The sequence below is a fragment of the Schistocerca nitens genome, chromosome 1, assembly GCF_023898315.1.
Source record: "Schistocerca nitens isolate TAMUIC-IGC-003100 chromosome 1, iqSchNite1.1, whole genome shotgun sequence".
In the NCBI taxonomy this organism is placed as follows: Eukaryota; Metazoa; Arthropoda; class Insecta; order Orthoptera; family Acrididae; genus Schistocerca; species Schistocerca nitens.
The window spans coordinates 1,019,332,851-1,019,351,387 of NC_064614.1; the positions used below are offsets into that span (position 1 = coordinate 1,019,332,851).

Genomic DNA, 18,537 nt, shown 5'->3' on the forward strand with positions numbered 1-18,537 from the left:
ACGCTCCAAGGCAGGCCGCACGCGTTTGCGGTTGGTGGGGAAGGGGCTTCCAGAGTCTCCAGCCAAGTTCAGCTTCCGAGCGCTCGTGACAGCCGACACATGTGAAAGCTGCATTCTTCTTCTCATGTATACCACCGGCGTCTCAGGTCTGGAACTGCCTTCACTTCTATTGTCAGAATAGCTCATAGCTCGTTGACACACTCTATTAACGCGGCCGGGAAAACATTTACTACTCGCATGCAACCGAGATGGTGACGGAAAACATATCATTCTGATCTGCGCTGCAGGCGCGTGTAATCATTGAGAACACTCTATGTATTTTTTTCGAACAACTTATTTATCCGTACAGTGTATCTATGACGCTATCACAAAACACCAATCCCAGATGTGCCCTGGGCATTGTGGCACAGCCCACAGATACGCTCCCAATCATAATTTCAGTACACACTGTAGCAAACCGCTACTAAATAATACATCAGACAGATGTGTAGATACGCTCAGTATTCGTAAACTATCGTAATAACGCAGAGCAGAGCCTGCAGATCCGTTCGCAAAATAACTCAGCAGACGTGCGCAGGTACCCCCGACTCCGCAACCTGCCCACAGGCTGGTGAAGTCACCCATCCATCTGATTTCAGACTTCGCGATCCAGAGCCGCTACCACCAAATGCGGGTGAAAGTCAACTTTATATCAACGTAGCATAATTAACAAAACACAGCCTCCATACGCTAGACACATCAGAGCAGCACATGTCTTTACCTCCTATGACACTCTAGCACAGTGCGCATTGCTCCTCACACGACATTACACGGCCCTTTAACTAAACATAACTACACATCCCTTTTCTCGCCTCGTCACGTGACCAGCCATCTAAATCTCTCTCAATATTCTTCTTACTTTACAACATTTTTTTAAAATAATAAGATCTAATTTACACCTCCCACCGCACCTAACCTCACACCCGTCCCACAATCAACATACGCAAACGTCCACAACCCTATCTTGACACTCATATATCACCCCACAAACCATGCCCATCAATCAATTTACCATTCTCATCCCCTCTTTTCGAATTACAAACGTAGCCTCTATCTAAACACCAATCAACTCCTCTTTCTCGCACTTTCAACAGTAAAATTAATTTTACACACACCCGGAAATACCAAACGCAATTAAAGGGTCAAACTTTTATACAGAGCGTCAAGCACATACGACAATATTCAAAGCCTGTTCCATATTTACCACCTCCACCTTGAATTAAATAGTATTACCATTGCCGCAACATTCTACCAGCGCTCGATTTGTACTTTTTTTTCGCTCTTAACTGTTGTCACTAGCGGTCGAATATCACTATCTATAGATTGCATAAATTTCCACATAAGAAAAAATCTCGCCCCGCTGTTTAGAGACTCCTATATCCAAACACATACCATCATTCATCTATCACTTGCTGTTATCTAATAACTCATCCATCAGGTGTGGGGGCAAGGTCATCCCTTTCTTTCTTTCTTTCTGTCAGCAGCAGGCAGCTATTTTTTACAGTGGTAGCTAAACTGCGCCATCAACTTAACATCATCATTCGCGAAACATATCTTCAAATACTTAAACACACTTACTCAATTACACATCGGTCCCGCTGAGGACATGACCTTCAATATTACAGTTCTTGATCCAATAACCACCGAAACAAGTACTAAATGCTCAGACTAATCCCATAGCGCCTTACAAAGCGAGTGTCCGAGCGCCGCTGGCGGCATGTCAAAGCCACATAGATGTCCAGCTAAACAGCTGTCCACTCAGCCCCAGGACCAGAATGCTGAAGTGGGCTCTCCCTATACCTGCTCTCCAGCTATTGTCTAAAGACATACAGTGCACAAATGGATTCCTGAATAGCGCAGATCTCTATTTCCCCCTTGCTTCTCCAACAGGACATATAAACAGTATCCTCCCAGCCAGCAAACCCGACGTCATTCACCCTTCGCTTCCAATTTCCACTCTCATATATAAAACCATATTCACTCCTGCCAAAACTCACTTAATAATAAAAAAGCATTCTCCCTTTCTAAGCATAGTCGAGTATGCATTTATCTTCACCCATCTGATCTCTGCAATTTAAGTCGGAGAAAGACATATGTATTACCTTCTGCAACCTGTCTTCAAACAGAACGATCTCAGTTACTACAACAGGACCTAGTTTTGACCATTCGCCGGAAATGCGCTCAATGTTGTACGCCTCAAACTAGGTACAAGTACAACAGATCCTCAACACCCTATCATCTTTATCCTCTACCATCGAACAGTGAAAAAGTCACGAAGGCAACCATCCAAGAAATCCTAACAGCTCGCCAAATCCAACACCTCAAACTACAGATGCGTATATGAACAAGATCATATTAAATACACACATGCTGCAGAGACCCCTTTAAAGTTTGATCACCCATACTCTGAGCGAATGAGAATCTGCCTCTGGCCCCTGTTCAAACAATGTTTTCTAACAAGCTTTAGCACACTGCCGAGCATTTTGTCTTTCTGCCGCGACTTCGAAGTCATTGTCTGACTCTAAACAGACATTAACACGGACTGATGCACGGCCTCTCACAGGAAACTATACCTTGCACCTTATAAATCATATTCTTACAGTCGATAGCATAACATTGAATGATTTTAAATAAAGCACATCCACAACACAAGGAAAATAGAAGAGCCTGCCGGCGTTGTAGTGACTTCAATCGAAAGTGATTGGCCACCTCTACATTTAAATTCATATGACACACTGACCGAATAGTTTATTACTCTGCTTTCCATTTCTAGTGATTGGTCATTTTTGCACACAAGTACATGATTACCGTTTTCAGTGCTAGTAACCCTGGAAGTTGCGGTCCATCAACCAAAATTTCTCCCCCAACTCAAGCAAGCATTGTCAGTCAATCATAATGTTGTACCCAATGCACAGATGCGATGGATAAGACAACACCGATCTATTGTAATATTATCCATCACAGCTGATATCGCGTAAAATTTTACACTAAGTACAACACTGGCAATTCATGTGACTGCTTGTTTTCTTAATTTCAGTATCATAGCTAAACCATACATCTTCTACTTTGCAAGTATCATTGCGACCATTCATAGATGACTGCTCAGCACGTCCCTTCACACTTAATTCTCGAACACATAAAGACGATCAAATTATACCAGACAACGCTATACATATTTCTAAGACCTCGCGCATAGTACTCGATCAATCTCTCTGCGTATGGCGGTCACAGAGCTATCTAGTCCTCTTACATTAAAAGACCATCCTCACCTCGCCATTGACCTACCTACTTCGCAACATCGCTACCCAATTATTCCTCAACAGAGAAGACGAATACAGCTACACTCCACCTCTCTTGACTGATTAGAGCTTTCCTAGTCCTAACCCATCCAACTGCACCACAATTCTCGAAATGTAACCAAGTCTTGGAGCTTAGCACACCATATCGATCTATAGTAACAGATGTCAATGTGCCTTAATTTAGTAGCATACAGTTAAGAAGAACAAGACTGGAGCTATATTTATGCACAACGTAGTTGGATAGATTTTTAAGCAAATTATCCAATCTATCATGTGTCAAGTATTGTTCTAGCGTACATGATCGGTGCATCGAAGGCTCCGGTAGGAGAGAGAGAGAGAGAGAGAGAGAGAGAGAAAGAGAGAGAGAGAGAGAGAACATAAACACACACTCCTAAGACTAGAATGTTCAGCACTTAAAAACGGGCAATAACATTTGATCGCTTACTTTTCTGTCCTGTCAGACATACATCCTTCTCCCCGGTCACTCTACGCCGAGCTATCTCTACCCCAATCATAAAACTTTTCCTTTCTATGATACGAGCCCAATACAGCCCTGCGGACACGTCTAGTGCCCAATGATCACACCAGATCACGAGTCAGAAATAATCCTATTACTCCATCAGGTCTACATAAAAATGATAGTTATTAGCAGCCGGTACATCCTACAAGCAAACAGATACGCATAACAGCAGCGTCCAACATGTGAAAATTACAAGTCATCCCGTCGTCAACTCTGTAAACACCACTCTGTCGGGTAAGTGTGTACACAATGATTACAGCCCCTCACAAATACCCACAGCTACCTTAGTTATGACGCCCAAGTCTCGATTTGACACCAAGCATGCGACAGGGTGGGGATCGCGTAAATCAGAGTGCGTTTAGAGGAATGTGTCAACTTTATCACACATGAGATGGAAGTCCTCTGATGACCGACGGGTTCACCGTTAACGATCGCAAGTAGACAGTGCTTTCAAGCACATACCGAACACATAGCCGCATACGACTAGAACGCTGGCTATATCACGTGACTAAAGCATCCAAATAGAATACTGGAAAAAAAATCTACCTTCAGCAACTTCTCCTTCTCTAGAATAAATGAGTCAACGTTTTAATCGTACCTAGTTGCATCTCTGTCTCAATCTATCATCCCGTACACCCTCTGTTATCATTTAACACAGATGTAAGTTTAGACATGAATGATTCTCTGTCCTCCTGAAAAGCATCAAATACAGTATTCAACTCGCGTGTATCAGTGCTATCTCAGTAGACATACACTATAACACGAACTCAACGAGAAAAAATTGACTGCCTTCCTTATTCAGCTCGCTTTGATGTCATCGTTTTCCTGCATTCCTCTTGTTGCCGCATACTAGACTCTGTGTACAAATGCCCCCCCTGCGAACAAGAAGAAAGTACGTTCTCATTTTCACCGCATTAGGTCTATATTAGGTTAGTTTATATCTAGGAGGACAGAGAATCATTCATGTCTAAACTTACATCTGTGTTAAATGATAACAGAGGGTGTACGGGATGATAGATTGAGACAGAGCTGCAACTAAGGTACGATTCAAACGTTGACTCATTTATTCTAGAGAAGGAGAAGTTGCTGAAGGTAGATTTTTTTTTCCAGTATTCTATTTGGATGCTTTAGTCACGTGATATAGCCAGCGTTCTAGTCGTATGCGGCTATGTGTTCGGTATGTGGTTTAAAGCACTGTCTACTTGCGATCGTTAACGGTGAACCCGTCGGTCATCAGAGGACTTCCATCTCATGTGTGATAAAGTTGACACATTCCTCTAAACGCACTCTGATTTACGCGATCCCCACCCTGTCGCATGCTTGGTGTCAAATTGAGACTTGGGCGTCATAACTAAGGTAGCTGTGGGTATTTGTGAGGGGCTGTAATCATTGTGTACACACTTACCTGTCAGAGTGGTGTTTACAGAGTTGGCGACGGGATGACTTGTAATTTTCACATGTTGGACGCTGCTGTTATGCGTATCTGTTTGCTTGTAGGATGTACCGGCTGCTAATAACTATCATTTTTATATAGACCTGATGGAGTAATAGGATTATTTCTGACTCGTGATCTGGTGTGATCATTGGGCACTAGACGTGTCCGCAGGGCTATATTGGGCTCGTGTCATAGAAAGGAAAAGTTTTAAGATTGGGGTAGAGATAGCTCAGCGTAGAGTGACCGGGGAGAAGGATGTATGTCTGACAGGACGGAAAAGTAAGCCATCTAATGTTATTGCCCGTTTTTACGTGCTGAACATTCTAGTCTTAGGAATGTGTGTTTATGTTCTCTCTCTCTCTCTCTCTCTCTCTCTCTCCTACCGGAACCTTCGATGCACCGATCATGTACGCTAGAACAATACTTGACACATGATAGATTGGATAATTTGCTTAAAAATCTATCGAACTACGTTGTGCATAAATATAGCTCCAGTCTTGTTCTTCTTAACTGTATGCTACTAAATTAAGGCACATTGACATCTGTTACTATAGATCGATATGGTGTGCTAAGCTCCAAGACTTGGTTACATTTCGAGAATTGTGGTGCAGTTGGATGGGTTAGGACTAGGAAAGCTCTAATCAGTCAAGAGAGGTGGAGTGTAGCTGTATTCGTCTTCTCTGTTGAGGAATAATTGGGTAGCGATGTTGCGAAGTAGGTAGGTCAATGGCGAGGTGAGGATGGTCTTTTAATGTAAGAGGACTAGATAGCTCTGTGACCGCCATACGCAGAGAGATTGATCGAGTACTATGCGCGAGGTCTTAGAAATATGTATAGCGTTGTCTGGTTTAATTTGATCGTCTTTTTGTGTTCGAGAATTAAGTGTGAAGGGACGTGCTGAGCAGTCATCTATGAATGGTCGCAATGATACTTGCAAAGTAGAGGATGTATGGTTTAGCTATGATACTGAAATTAAGAAAACAAGCAGTCACATGATTGGCCAGTGTTGGACTTACTGTAAAATTTTACGCGATATCAGCTGTGCTGGATAATATTACAATAGATCGGTGTTAACCATCGCATCTGTGCATTGGGTACGACATTATGATTGACTGACAATGCTTGCTTGAGTTGGGGGAGAAATTTTGGTTGATGGACCGCAACTTCCAGGGTTATAGCACCGAAAACAGTGATCCTGTACTTGTGTGCAAAAATGACCAATCACTAGAAATGGAATGCAGAGTAATAAACTATTCGGTCACTGCGACATATGAGTTTAAATGTAGAGGTGGCCAATCACTTTCGATTGAAGTCGCTACAACACCAGCAGGCTCTTCTATTTTCCTTGTGTTGTGGATGTGCTTTATTTAAAGTAATTCATTGTTACGCTATCGACTGTAAGAATATGATTTATAAGGTTCAAGGTACAGTTTCCTGTGAGAGGCCGTGCATCAGTCCGTGTTAATGTCTGTTTAGAATCAGACAATGACTTCGAAGTCGCGGCAGAAAGACGAATGCTCGGCAGTGTGCTAAAACTTGTTAGAAAACATTGTTTGAACAAGGGCCAGAGGCAGCTTCTCATTCGCTTAGAGTATGGGCGATCAAACTTTAAAGGGGTCTCTGCAGCGTGTGTGTATATTTAACCCATTAAGTACCAGTGTCCTATTTTGAGGACATAGCACATATTTATTTACAAATACACAATAAATTATTAATTTTGCAACTATTGCTGTTCTGCCACATTTGTTAATGCTTTTAATAACAAATGTATGCTTACTGGAAATTAAAAGCAATAGATCCTACCATTAATTGATTATTGAATAGTAAGGCACACTTTTCGTTATTACAGGTATTTACTTTAGCGACAATGTAGCAAAATTTGAAATATGTGGCAAAGATATTTTTGTGATTATTTATAGTCAACAATGTGTCTTTTTAACTACTTGCATTGTTAGCTCAATTGGACTTATATTCATTGTTTTACATTGTTATCAAATTTGGTGTACTCGAAATAGGACACTGGGACTTGGTGTTATCATTTCAGTGATTTGTATTGCTGCACGTTCGAATATGAAACTCTACTACTGCTGCTGTATTTTCTTTTTAGAATGTGGTAATTTTACCAGATTTTGTTGCTGAGGTAAGTAACGACCCCTCTTTTATACATATATTTGAAATTTACAGCGTATTATGTAAGTATATTTATGAATATGTTACAGATGGACAGAGGTATTTACACATTCCCTTTTCTGCAGTTTGTGGTAATGTATTATTTTTTCATTTCACTTTGTTTATTACATTTTATTTCATTTTATATAGACTATAATGGCCTTCAGACGAGATAGATACCTTACTAACGAAGAAATAGAAGTAATAATAAACAGTGACGCATTCTATAATGTGGTGTCAGAAGATCAAGACCATATTGATATCACTGTATGTCCTCCTGAAGTAGACTGTATGAGCGACTAAGAAGAAGGTCCAGACGATGTTACTGGAACCGTGGAAGTCTCAGATGTGCCAGGGCTATTGAATTACATTATGTTGCATCAGAGAATAACGAAGAAACTGTGTGTAAATCTTCACTGCCAAGTACATCCCAAGTTTCCAGATGTAATTCGAAGAAGAGATGTCTTACTGATGAGAAAAGCAATTGGAAAAAGATACCTCCATTTTGTGCAAAGCTGTCTCAAACTAGTGAGCATGACATCAGCACAAAGAGAAAGGAATTGAAGGAACTTCCTTGACTCTGAAGGAGATGTATGAAGAACTGATGAACGAAAACATATACGAGTTCATAGTGAAAGAATCTGTGAGATATGCAGTAAATATGAAGAATATGAAGGATTTTTATCCTCACAGTTGAAGAAGGCAAGGTCTTTGTCAGATTTCTTCTTTTTGCTGGCTACCATAAGCTCCCTGCTCAGAAGCTATACTGTTCTGAAGATGAAGATTTTGGCATACCAATTATAAAGACAGCTAAGTCAAGGAATAAATATCAGAAGTTGAAAACATTGCTTCATTTTCAAGATAATGACTTAGCCAATCAAATCAAACACGATCGCGCATTCAAAATTAGACCAGTTCGACAGGAATGGTGAAGTCTTATTTTGTTTGATGGCATGACAGCACATGCGTTACAATTGGTACAAATTTTGACAAAGTTGTATCTTTTGGAGCAGCTACGCGGTACAGTAGACAAGCAAGTAAGAAGACACAATTGCAACAACCTGCCATTTTGAAGTTGTATAACGCGTACATGGGAGGTGTTGACCGCCATGACTGGTTAGTTGGAAAATATACGACGGTAATTAGAGGGAAAAATGGTACTGGGTCCTATTTACTCGTATGCTGGAACTGGCCCTCGTAAATGACTGGCTCTTCTACGGACTAGTACATGGGAAATATGCACTGGATTTATTGGATTTCAGACGTGCTGTTACAGTTACATACCTGAAATAGGACACTGGAAGATCAAATATCGGACATCCAATGGAATACCCATCAAGTCAGATGAGAGTGATACCAGACATCAGGTTTGATGAAATTGGTCATATGATTGACAAAAGAAACACGCATAGAAGATGTGTAAGAGCTTACTGCAATAGAAAACCAAAAACATATTGTGTTAAATGCCGTGTAACACTGTGTGTGAAGTGTTTTGTACCATTTGACAAGAAATAAATAGTTAAAACTTGAATACAGTTTAGTATACTACACGATTCTGTTAGATCCCAGCATCCCGTTGTGAGGATGGCCATTATATCAGCATTTATAAATATTCTTTGGTATTTTAGTACTTACTGTGGTTCATACACTATGTACATTATAATTAAGGAAGAAAAATGAAAATAAAAAAAATTAATTTGGGACATAATGGGTTAATATGATCTTGTTCATATAGGCATCTGTAGTTTGAGGTGTTGGATTTGGCGAGCTGTTAGGAGTTCTTGGAAGGTTGCACTCTGAGTTATTCGGGGGGAGTATTGTGAATTCCGTTTGTCCGTGCTGGAGGTGGATCGCATTGGTGCCTTCGTGACTTTTTCACTGATTGATGGTAGAGGATAAAGATGATAGGGTGTTGAGGATCTGTTGTACTTGTACCTAGTTTGAGGCGTACAACATTGAGCGCATTTCCGGCGAATGGTCAAAACTAGGTCCTGTTGTAGTAACTGAGATCGTTCTGTTTATAGACAGGCTGCAGAAGGTAATACATATGTCTTTCTCCGATTTAAATTGCAGAGATCAGATGGGTGAAGATAAATGCATACTCATCTATGCTTAGAAAGGGAGAGTGCTTTTTTATTATTAAGTGAGTTTTGGCAGGAGTGAATATGGTTTTATATATGCGAGTGGAAATTGGAAGCGAAGGGTGAATGACGTCGGGTTCGCTGGCTGCGGGGGACACTGTTTACATGTACTGTTGGAGATGCAAGGGGGAAATAGAGATCTGCGCTATTCAGGAATCCATTTGTGCACTGTATGTCGTTAGACAATAGCTGGAGAGCAGGTGTAGGGAGAGCCCACTTCAGCATTCTGGTCCTGGGGCTGAGTGGACAGCTGTTTAGCTGGACATCTATGTGGCTTTGACATGCCGCCAGCGGCGCTCGGACACTCGCTTTGTAAGGCGCTATGGGATTAGTCTGAGCATTTAGTACTTGTTTCGGTGGTTATTGGAATAAGAACTGTAATATTGAAGGTCATGTCCTCAGCGGGACCGATGTGTAATTGAGTAAGTGTGTTTAAGTATTTGAAGATATGTTTCGCGAATGATGATGTTAAGTTGATGGCGCAGTTTAGCTACCACTGTAAAAAATAGCTGCCTGCTGCTGACAGAAAGAAAGAAAGAAAGGGATGACCTTGCCCCCACACCTGATGGATGAGTTATTAGATAACAGCAAGTGATAGATGAATGATGGTATGTGTTTGGATATAGGAGTCTCTAAACAGCGGGGCGAGATTTTTTCTTATGTGGAAATTTATGCAATCTATAGATAGTGATATTCGACCGCTAGTGACAACAGTTAAGAGCGAAAAAAAAAGTACAAATCGAGCGCTGGTAGAATGTTGCGGCAATGGTAATACTACTTAATTCAAGGTGGAGGTGGTAAATATGGAACAGGCTTTGAATATTGTCGTATGTGCTTGATGCTCTGTATAAAAGTTTGACCCTTTAATTGCGTTTGGTATTTCCGGGTGTGTGTAAAATTAATTTTACTGTTGAAAGTGCGAGAAAGAGGAGTTGATTGGTGTTTAGATAGAGGCTACGTTTGTAATTCGAAAAGAGGGGCTGAGAATGGTAAATTGATTGATGGGCATGGTTTGTGGGGTGATATATGAGTGTCAAGATAGGGTTGTGGACGTTTGCGTATGTTGATTGTGGGACGGGTGTGAGGTTAGGTGCGGTGGGAGGTGTAAATTAGATCTTATTATTTTAAAAAAATGTTGTAAAGTAAGAAGAAGATTAAGAGGGTTTTAGATGGCTGGTCACGTGACGAGGCGAGAAAAGGGATGTGTAGTTATGTTTAGTTAAAGGGCCGTGTAATGTCGTGTGAGGAGCAATGCGCACTGTGCTAGAGTGTCATAGGAGGTAAAGACATGTGCTGCTCTGATGTGTCTAGCGTATGGAGGCTGTGTTTTGTTAATTAAGCTACGTTGATATGAAGTTGACTTTCACCCGCATTTGGTGGTAGCGGCTCTGGATCGCGAAGTCTGAAATCAGATGGATGGGTGACTTCACCAGCCTGTGGGCAGGTTGCGGAGTCGGGGGTACCTGCGCACGTCTGCTGAGTTATTTTGCGAACGGATCTGCAGGCTCTGCTCTGCGTTATTACGATAGTTTACGAATACTGAGCGTATCTACACATCTGTCTGATGTATTATTTATTAGCGGTTTGCTACAGTGTGTACTGAAATTATGATTGGGAGCGTATCTGTGGGCTGTGCCACAATGCCCAGGGCACATCTGGGATTGGTGTTTTGTGATAGCGTCATAGATACACTGTACGGATAAATAAGTTGTTCGAAAAAAATACATAAAGTGTTCTCAATGATTACACGCGCCTGCAGCGCAGATCAGAATGATATGTTTTCCGTCACCATCTCGGTTGCATGCGAGTAGTAAATGTTTTCCCGGCCGCGTTAATAGAGTGTGTCAACGAGCTATGAGCTATTCTGACAATAGAAGTGAAGGCAGTTCCAGACCTGAGACGCCGGTGGTATACATGAGAAGAAGAATGCAGCTTTCACATGTGTCGGCTGTCACGAGCGCTCGGAAGCTGAACTTGGCTGGAGACTCTGGAAGCCCCTTCCCCACCAACCGCAAACGCGCGCGGCCTGCCTTGGAGCGTAATCTAAGGCGCATAGGCGATATCAATTTCTCTGGTGATAGGTGCGAATGCGACTTTGTTGAGGTCATGTTTCGGGGATGCCGAGCAGAGACTTTTGGTCGGTTTGGCAGCTGGTGGTGTTTGGGCACGTCTGTTGCGCTATTTTGCAAGCATGTCTGTGCACTGTGCGGTGCTTTATTAAGAGAGTTTAAGAGTACAGATCTCGTCTGCTGATATTGTGTACTTCATTATTTAAGAGCTGTTTGCTATTGTGTGGTGAAATTAGGAGTTGTTTACGTGATTGTGGCCTGTGTCAGATGACCACAGTCGGATCAGTGAGGGTGTTTTGTGACAAATATACTCCACAACTAAATAAAAGGGCTCCAAATAAATAGAGTGCAGCCCTTCCTTACTTCCCCGAGCAGCACAGCGCAGTCTGAGCTGTTTTTGCACAAAACTGCAAACTGGTCAGAATGTGAGTGAGTAGGCAAATAACTGGACAAATTTAGGTCTGGATTGGAATGAATATCTTGATGGGTGTGGTTGTGTTGCCAAGTGTAGTGCACTACTGGAATGCAAAAACTGCATTATGTCAGCCTTACATGTCGAAACCTATGAGAAGTAAAAGTTTCAAAAAGATATGTCGCAAATAAATAAAGTACACTCGTTCCTCCTCCCATCAGCCTATGCAATGAAATTATTGTGGAAAATTAGCAGTTGTTTGGCTATTTGGAGGTAAATGTTTTGCATTATTTACGAGCGGTTCGCATGTCTGTAGGCTGTGCTATGAGCTATTTTTAACTGTTTACAATTAGCAAGCGTGTGTCTAGAACTTTATAAATGAGTGATGTAGGAGTGTTTTGCAGGTCTGTATGATGTGGGACATGTAGGTGTGATACATATACTCCATTCCTAAATAAAGTAAATTCGTTCCTCCATCCATGGACCCAGTGCAGGGTGAGTCCGTTTACCAGAAACGTGTAGGAAGAGGTTTTGTGCTGGTGGCTTAGTTTGAAACAATTTTCTTAGGTTGGTGGCGGAAGCGAGGGTGAGCTTTGTTTACTGGCGGATTTCAAACTTGGCGCTGGTTCCTAGGAGGAGGAGGTGGCGGTCTGGTCCTCGAAAAGCACCGCTGGTCGCTTGACATCAGCCGGCCAGGGAGCTGCCGATGGAGCAGGCTCAGCCGGCAACGCGTACGTCTGCTGCGCTCTGGAGTTTCGCTGTGTGAGCATGGAGAAGTCAGTTGGGACACACCTGCATGACCGTAATGTCTGAAATAAAGTTATTTTCCAGGTATTTACAGAATGCTATGTCCGTCGCGTGTATGGAGGGTGTGTGAGATAAGCAGAAAGGCGGCGCAGCGATTGTACAGTTATTATGCGCTCGCGAGAGCGAATCAATTAGCGGGCGTTCTAGTGCGGTCCAAACGTGCTGTTATATAGTCATGGCGGATTCCCCTGTCGAGCAAACTTTGCCGCCAAATGTGTAGCGCTGCGTTCTCGCTCGCACAGTGACACATGGTGGATGGTGAGCTGTCGGCATCGACACGTTTGAACGTGGCGCCAAAAGTGTGGCAGCGAACGGTCGACCGTTGTGTGATTCAGCTCCGAGGCAGACAATTTTGGCGGGAAACGTGCGGAGGCGACGAATACACGTGGTGAGCGGACAAGGGGCCACTGTGATGTCAAACTCGACAAGTTCCAGCGTGTACAGCGAAAACATGTTTACGTCATGGGAGCGATCGCTGGGCTCATCCCCCGGGCTAGTGGCCGGCTGCTTCACGTGACAGGCGTAGGCAGTGCATCCGCTGGCTGGGAAGGGGGTGGCGAGGATTTGAACTAATTCAGTTGGAGCACAGACGTCGTGGTGACTGCACTGCGATATCAAAGATGTGTGTGCTGACTGTGTTGGGGAACAAGTGATGACCTTACTGCTTGAAATAAAGTCTTCAGTCCCTTTCCCCTGCAAAATCAAAGGACGTGAATTACGTCACTATAAGTGCATTTTATTATTTGACGCGATTATCATAGGCTACCAGTGAAAGAAGATAAGTGAAGGAGAAAGCTCGTACATGTGATCAATTATGGTGCTGGGATTTGAACTTGTGATAGATTTTTGTTATGGATGTAAGGAAAATGGCTTTCTCACAGAGAAAATCGGACGTCTTGAATAAATAATAAATGATAATAGTAAATAGAAGTACAGTTTTCGAGAGAATATCATGCTGGAATTTGAATTTGGGGCAATTTTCTAGTGGAGGTAGGCCTATAATAATAAATGATAACGAAAGATAATAAATGATAATGAATGATAATAAATGACAATGAATGATAATGAATGTTAATAAATAATAATGAATAATAATAAACAAAAGTAAGGTTTTGCAGGCATTATCGTGTTGGAATTTGAATTTGGAGGGAATTTTCTAGTGGAAACAGGTCAATAATAATAAATGCTAATAATAATAAATGATAATAAATGACAATGAATGATAATGAATGTTAATAAATGATAATGAATAATAATAGAGAGAAGTAATGTTTTTTGCATGCATTATTCTGTTGGAATTCAAACTTCCCACCATTTTTTCTTCTGAAGGCTTAGGTTAGTGGACATAGCACAATTGGGCTATTTTCCCCTACAAAATTCAAACTTCCCGCTATTTTTTCTGAAGGTTAGGTTGGTGGACATAGTATAATTAACCTATTTTCCCGCCAAAAGCCGCCATCTTGGATGGCGTCATGCGATGTTGCCAAGTCTACATGCCGCCATCTTGGATGACGTCATCGTCGCCATCTTGAATAAATTTGGCAACAATGGAGAATGGGTTGGCACAGATTTAGTCCCCCTACTCCTGGGTTGCTTTACTGGTCTTTGTTGCTTCATCAGCTGTTTACAATGAAAAGCACAGGCACAACTTTATAACTTTAGTAGGTGTAAAACATAGATAAGGTTTACTAGGGTCTACTGTGAATTATCAGAAAAAATTTCTACCCATTTCATAACTTTATTACTATTTGGGTACTTACAGTAACGTATTATATCACTGACCGCGAATCATGAAAGTTGTAGTATGCGTTGCCGGCGATGGGCGAGGCATGACAGAGTCTCTCACCAGAGAGTAGTATGTCGTTAGTTGTTGCTTGTCGCTAGTCTGCGCTTGTCTGCGCGTGTCAACAGTAGTCTTGAGTAGTCTGTGTGAGTCGGTGGGAGTCGGCGCGTGTCGGCTGTCTGCTCTGCTCGGAACTCTGGTCAGGACTCTGGAGGATGAGTATTATTGTAGAAGCTAAAGAAGCCACCTTACGCATATCTAATAATGTATATTAACTGTCATTAATTTCTTTAAAAAAATGCCCCAATAATAATTTTTATAATATAAAGTAACATTTTTAAAGAAAAGCTTTCACTTCAATTTAAAGAATATTTCCAATGCATGATCATTCCTTCCAAGAATCAGAAAAATAATATACGCCAGCATTGCACGAAGCTGTGTTGAAAAATTTCTACATAAGAGCAGATATATTTGCAGTTTTTATTGAGGTAAGAATTTTTCCTTTTTTAGTCAGAATACAGGGCCGAGGCGCAGCGCTGCTGTCGTCATAAAACTTACCAGGTTACTGAATATTTTATTATTTCCGGATTTACGAATTTAATTTTGTGGTTACATTAAATGTGAATGCATTTCTGCACGGAGGCTGTAAATGGGAACTAATTTTGTTCAGAGGTTACAATATTAAAAAAAATTCATTTTATTATTATTTTTGTGGGGACGTTACACTTGGTTAATGGTTTCATATAAAAATTTTGTGGGGAGGTTACACTTGGCGACATCCGGCCAGGATCGTATTTCTTTGCGAATTTTCTGATAAGTTGTCATAAATCTGCTCTTATTTACTTAAATGTAGTTTGCATCTGGCGCAACGCATTTACAAATTTGTCACTCTTTCTTTCACAGATCATCGGCAATTTGTTGCTCTTTGTTGTAATTGTTTGTTGCATTTTGCATTGTCCTTGTTTCATTTGTGCTTAATTCTGAGTTGTGTAAAAATGCCGCGAAAACCTGTTAACAGTACATCGCGATGTACAATGAGTGAAATAGCCGACTCAAATAATTTGACCGATAGTACTTGCGACACTCAGTGTAATGATGACAATCCTCCACTTACAGACAATCAGTGCGTACTGACCACTAGTAATGATTTTTATCCTAGTGATGAGCAAACAAATTCGATTGTGTCGTATGTTAATTTAACGACAATTGATGACACGGCACGTTCTGTTACAATGAACGCTGCCCAATATAGCACACCCGATTTGCAAAATTTGAATTGTGAAGAGATGTTGGTCCTGCTAATACGTAACAAATTACTTTTATCACAAAAATCACACATATTTGGTCTCATTTTCAAAAGAATAACATTATAGTCAGAGGAGCGAGCTATAGCTGTAATTCGTCAAGTGTTTGTGTTTCTCAAAGTTTCATACAGTCCAAAAGAAGTTATTTATAATGACGACGGAACATATTACTGGAAAAATTAGTTTTCCTTTCACAATCATTTCATTGTTGTAGAATGTCATAATAAGAAAATTAGAGCTCCCACCATCAAAAGCAACACAGCCACATATAGAACATAGGTTTACTCAAGCACCAAACATTATCACAGATAAGGGGACTTCATTCATTCTGTCAATCTTTCCTCGTATTCCTCCGCCGTCTCCAGCTGTCATTGGAGATTCTGGATATTCTGTCATTCTTCGTCTGTCAGCTGAGCGCAAAATCCCTAGTATACTGAAAGATTCAATGCTTCATTCACACAATTACATTTGAGCGTCGTGTTCATGGCGGTATAATTATGGGTTCTTATATTCCTAATGGACTTTGGATGAAATTTATCGCACATGCCTGTAAGGGCACTGACTGTCACAGCACCAAACAAACACACTTTATCGCTTCACGTTCACTTCCCGTGAGGCAGCAAATAGCGGGTATGACGCAATACACTGACGGAAATGGAAGTGTCACGCCATGAACACCTTGAGCGGACGCGACGCCACTTCGATGTATTTTGGATATCATCATTGAAATTTCATCCGCGTGCGAGACTACTTTCAGCAGTTTCATTACGGAAAAAGGGCCTTCTTTCAGATGAAGAATGTTGTAAGTACATGTTACCTATTGGTATTGCTTAACGTTACCGGAAACATTCAGACTGAGTATGCATGAAGGAGTACGCATATGGGAGGTCAACATTCAGATTATCGCCAGATTTAAGATTTTGAGAAAGATCGAATGGTCAGCGTCAGGGGCATGGGCCATGGAACCGTCGGGTCGCACGGACAGTTGGCTCCAGCACAGTAACTGCAGGAGGAGCGGTAATGGGGTGAAGAAGAGTGTGAGAAGGCGAGAAGGAATGGCTCCTCCCCCAAAGGACACACTAGAAGACTGCAACTTTGTTCACCTGACTTTGACGAATACATGAATGAAATTGATTTGTGTAGCAGTTACAGTCCGTTTGCCAACACGAGCCCTTGGGGATAAAAATCAGCTGTGTTGATATGTCTAGTTTCCATGCTTGGATTACCGCTGACATCATACCACATCGACAGAGCCTCGTGAATCTAAAAGCGCTATGCCCAAACTCGTACGGGACTTGGTAGATTAATCTGCCACGAGTAATGAGTATGATGGGCAAACATCTGTTAGGCTCACTACGAATGTAGTGGTGCGGACATGTTGGGAATGTGGATCTCACGGGGAGCGTGCAAGGGATAAGTCCCTGCAGACGCACTATCCTCTGTGCCCGCGGTGGCTCAGATGGATAGAGCGTCTGCCATGTAAGCAGGAGATCCCGGGTTCGAGTCCCGGTCGGGGCACACGTTTTCAACATGTCCCCAATGAAGTGTATCAACGCCTGCTTGCAGCTAGGGTGTCAATTTAATTATCATTTGATTTCTAGCAAAGCTGCATGGTCATTGACGGTAACTGTTCTTTCGGGAACAGATACTACCGTCATATATAGTTTAAAAATTATAGGTTTCCGGCCTTTGACCTTCTTGTGCGAACGCACACTCTATGCCCGAACTCGTACGAGACTTGGTAGATTAATCTGCCACGAGTAATGAGTATGATGGGCAAACATCTATTAGGCGCACTACGAATGTAGTGTTGTGGACATGTTGGGAATGTGGATCTACCGTCATATATAGTTAAGTGAATTATGTTAATACTATGCCATTCATTAGCTCCAGTTTTGAATGATGACTTCTGATGGTTTGTAACTGGCCAATGAGTGCTAATGTTCTCTGTAAACAGATAATTTATGAACATTATTCTGTAATACTTCATACATGGTACAGAAATGTTCAGTAACTGGGCGATCAGTGCCACCAATTACTCAAATCAGTTGTTGGACTAGTGTAATTCTCAATGAAGACTAGTATGTGACTTAATGTCCTTCACCTTCAGACCTAATTACCAGAAATTACTGCAATATCCGTTTGTCCTGTCTACCCTCATGATCATGGAGCACTATATTTGGTTTTTGCACTAATTCTACGTTGGTGTACTTTACAAGAACGTGGTGTTGACACGACATGCTGTCCACCACCTTGAGCGATGGAGATGTTATTATGGTCCCACTGTTTGGTGTACCTAATGTAGTACTAAAATGATAACATGGAATATTATTACGACATTTCAGTGTCTTGGCTACACTGATTAATACTTCAAGGAAAAGAACTTCAGATTGTCTCACTTGGTGTTGTGCTTCTGTAGAAAGATATGGACTTTCAGTGCAGATGCGTGCAACCTAATGTGCTACAACCATGATGCAATCCTTCCCATTCCTTTCCTAGTTCTTGTAAAATGGTAAACACTTATACAATGCGTTTAAATTCTTGTAAAATGATAATGAC

General features: G+C 41.6%; 1 non-coding gene across 1 annotated transcript; it reads left to right on the forward strand.

Annotated features, from left to right (window-relative positions):
* Positions 1–17,421: 17,421 nt before the first annotated feature.
* Positions 17,422–17,496, forward strand: Trnat-ugu (transfer RNA threonine (anticodon UGU)). Its single transcript has one exon. It is a non-coding gene; the product is annotated as a tRNA-Thr (tRNA).
* Positions 17,497–18,537: the final 1,041 nt, after the last annotated feature.